This window comes from Mixophyes fleayi, chromosome 1 (genome assembly GCF_038048845.1).
Source record: "Mixophyes fleayi isolate aMixFle1 chromosome 1, aMixFle1.hap1, whole genome shotgun sequence".
Taxonomy (NCBI): Eukaryota; Metazoa; Chordata; class Amphibia; order Anura; family Limnodynastidae; genus Mixophyes; species Mixophyes fleayi.
The window spans coordinates 64,067,598-64,070,097 of NC_134402.1; the positions used below are offsets into that span (position 1 = coordinate 64,067,598).

General features: G+C 44.7%; 6 non-coding genes and 7 pseudogenes across 6 annotated transcripts; all 13 read left to right on the forward strand.

Annotated features, from left to right (window-relative positions):
- The first annotated feature begins 13 nt into the window (after positions 1 to 13).
- On the forward strand, positions 14 to 132 carry LOC142136617 (5S ribosomal RNA; annotated as a pseudogene).
- Positions 133 to 217: 85 nt separating this feature from the next.
- Positions 218 to 336, forward strand: LOC142114813 (5S ribosomal RNA; annotated as a pseudogene).
- An 84-nt stretch (positions 337 to 420) lies between these two features.
- Positions 421 to 539, forward strand: LOC142113509 (5S ribosomal RNA). The gene has a single exon (XR_012681595.1). It is a non-coding gene; the product is annotated as a 5S ribosomal RNA (ribosomal RNA).
- Positions 540 to 622: 83 nt separating this feature from the next.
- Positions 623 to 741, forward strand: LOC142129232 (5S ribosomal RNA; annotated as a pseudogene).
- An 84-nt stretch (positions 742 to 825) lies between these two features.
- Positions 826 to 944, forward strand: LOC142112161 (5S ribosomal RNA). Its single transcript, XR_012681182.1, has one exon. It is a non-coding gene; the product is annotated as a 5S ribosomal RNA (ribosomal RNA).
- An 84-nt stretch (positions 945 to 1,028) lies between these two features.
- On the forward strand, positions 1,029 to 1,147 carry LOC142126986 (5S ribosomal RNA). Its single transcript, XR_012685307.1, has one exon. It is a non-coding gene; the product is annotated as a 5S ribosomal RNA (ribosomal RNA).
- An 84-nt stretch (positions 1,148 to 1,231) lies between these two features.
- On the forward strand, positions 1,232 to 1,350 carry LOC142128379 (5S ribosomal RNA; annotated as a pseudogene).
- Positions 1,351 to 1,434: 84 nt separating this feature from the next.
- LOC142119054 (5S ribosomal RNA) lies at positions 1,435 to 1,553 on the forward strand (annotated as a pseudogene).
- An 84-nt stretch (positions 1,554 to 1,637) lies between these two features.
- Positions 1,638 to 1,756, forward strand: LOC142136772 (5S ribosomal RNA; annotated as a pseudogene).
- Positions 1,757 to 1,840: 84 nt separating this feature from the next.
- LOC142136598 (5S ribosomal RNA) lies at positions 1,841 to 1,959 on the forward strand. Its single transcript, XR_012687507.1, has one exon. It is a non-coding gene; the product is annotated as a 5S ribosomal RNA (ribosomal RNA).
- Positions 1,960 to 2,043: 84 nt separating this feature from the next.
- LOC142111446 (5S ribosomal RNA) lies at positions 2,044 to 2,162 on the forward strand. The gene has a single exon (XR_012680963.1). It is a non-coding gene; the product is annotated as a 5S ribosomal RNA (ribosomal RNA).
- An 85-nt stretch (positions 2,163 to 2,247) lies between these two features.
- LOC142120162 (5S ribosomal RNA) lies at positions 2,248 to 2,366 on the forward strand. The gene has a single exon (XR_012683595.1). It is a non-coding gene; the product is annotated as a 5S ribosomal RNA (ribosomal RNA).
- An 84-nt stretch (positions 2,367 to 2,450) lies between these two features.
- Positions 2,451 to 2,500, forward strand: part of LOC142114562 (5S ribosomal RNA) — a 119-nt pseudogene continuing 69 nt past the window's right edge.

Consider the following 2,500-nt stretch of genomic DNA (forward strand, 5'->3'; position numbering starts at 1 on the left):
TTAGGAAATCAATATCTACAGCCACACCACCCTGAACAAGCCCAATCTCGTCTGATCTTCATAGCTAAGCAGGGCCAGGCCTGGTTAGTAGTTGGATGGGAGACCACCTGGGAATACCCGGTGCTTTAGGCAAATTTTTTTTTATTTTCTCTTGTTCCGGCTTCCTACAATGCTGGTTTTAAGATGTATAAGAGATGTAGGTCAGTAAGAAACCAATACCTACAGCCACACCACCCTGAACAAGCCCAATCTCATCTGATCTTGGAAGCTAAGAAGGGCTGGGCCTGGTTAGTACTTTGATGGGAGACCACCTGGGAATACCAGATGCTGTAGGCCTTTCTTTTTTATTTTCTCTTGTTCCGACTTCCTTCAATGCTGGTTTTGAGATGTATAAGAGATGTAGGTCATTCAAAAAACAATACCTACAGCCACACCACCCTGAACAAGCCCAATCTCATCTGATCTTGGAAACTAAGCAGGGCCGGGCCTGGTTAGTACTCGGATGGGAGACCACCTGGGAATACCAGGTGCTGTAGGCCTTTTTTTTTATTTTCTCTTGTTACGGCTTCCTACAATGCTGGTTTTAAGATGTATAAGAGATGTAGGTCAGTAAGAAACCAATACCTACAGACACACCACCCTGAACAAGCCCAATCTCATCTGATCTTGCAAGCTAAGAAGGGTTGGGCCTGGTTAGTACTTTGATGGGAGACCACCTGGGAATACCAGATGCTGTAGGCCTTTCTTTTTTATTTTCTCTTGTTCCGACTTCCTTCAATGCTGGTTTTGAGATGTATAAGAGATGTAGGTCATTAGAAAAACAATACCTACAGCCACACCACCCTGAACAAGCCCAATCTCGTCTGATCTTGGAAGCTAAGCAGGGCTGGGCCTGGTTAGTACTTGGATGGGAGACCACCTGGGAATACCAGGTGCTGTAGGCAATTTTTTTTTATTTTCTCTTGTTCCGACTTCCTTCAATGCTGGTTTTGAGATGTATAAGAGATGTAGGTCATGAGGAAACCAACACCTACAGCCACACCACCCTGAACAAGCCCAATCTCATCTGATCTTGGAAGCTAAGCAGGGCCGGGCCTGGTTAGTACTTGGATGGTAGACCACCTGGGAATACCAGGTGCTGTAGGCAGTTTTTTTTTATTTTCTCTTGTTCCGTCTTCCTTCAATGCTGGTTTTGAGATGTATAAGAGATGTAGGTCATTAAGAAGCCAATACCTACAGACACACCACCCTGAATAAGCCTAATCTCGTCTGATCTTGAAAGCTAAGCAGGGACGGGCCTGGTTAGTACTTTGATGGGAGACCACCTGGGAATACCAGATGCTGTAGGCCTTTCTTTTTTATTTTCTCTTGTTCCGACTTCCTTCATTGCTGGTTTTGAGATGTATAAGAGATGTAGGTCATTAGAAAAACAATACCTACAGCCACACCACCCTGAACAAGCCCAATATCGTCTGATCTTGGAAGCTAAGCAGGGCTGGGCCTGGTTAGTACTTGGATGGCAGACCACCTGGGAATACCAGGTGCTGTAGGCAATTTTTTTTTATTTTCTCTTGTTCCGACTTCCTTCAATGCTGGTTTTGAGATGTATAAGAGATGTAGGTCATTAGGAAGCCAATACCTACAGACACACCACCCTGAATAAGCCTAATCTTGTCTGATCTTGAAAGCTAAGCAGGGCCGGGCCTGGTTAGTACTTGGATAGGAGACCAACTGGGAATACCAGATGCTGTATGATTGTTTTTTTTATTTTCTCTTGTTCCGGCTTCCTGCAAAGCTGGTTTTGAGATGTATAAGACATGTAGGTCTTTAGAAAACCAATACCTACAGCCACACCACCCTGAACAAGCCCAATCTCATTTGATCTTGGAAGCTAAGCAGGACCGGGCCTGGTTAGTACTTGGATGGGAGACCACCTGGGAATACCAGGTGCTGTAGGCCATTTTTTTTTATTTTCTCTTGTTCCGGCTTCCTTCAATGCTGGTTTTCAGATGTATAAGAGATGTAGGTCATTAGGAAACCGATACCTACAGCCACACCACCCTGAACAAGCCCAATCTCATCTGATCTTGGAAGCTAAGAAGGGCTGGGCCTGGTTAATACTTGGATGGGAGACCACCTGGGAATACCAGGTGCTGTAGGCCTTTTTTTTTTTTTTTTCTCTTGTTCCGTCTTCCTTCAATGCTGGTTTTGAGATGTATAAGAGATGTAGGTCATTAGAAAAACAATACCTACAGTCACACCACCCTGAACAAGCCCAATCTCATCTGATCTTGGAAGCTAAGCAGGGCTGGGCTTGGTTAGTACTTGGATGGGAGACCACCTGGGAATACCAGGTGCTGTAGGCAATTCTCTTTTATTTTCTCTTGTTCCGGCTTCCTTCGAAGCTGGTTTTGAGATGTATAAGACATGTAGGTCATTAGAAAACCAATACCTACAGCAACACCACCCTGAACAAGCCCAATCTCATCTGATCTTGGAA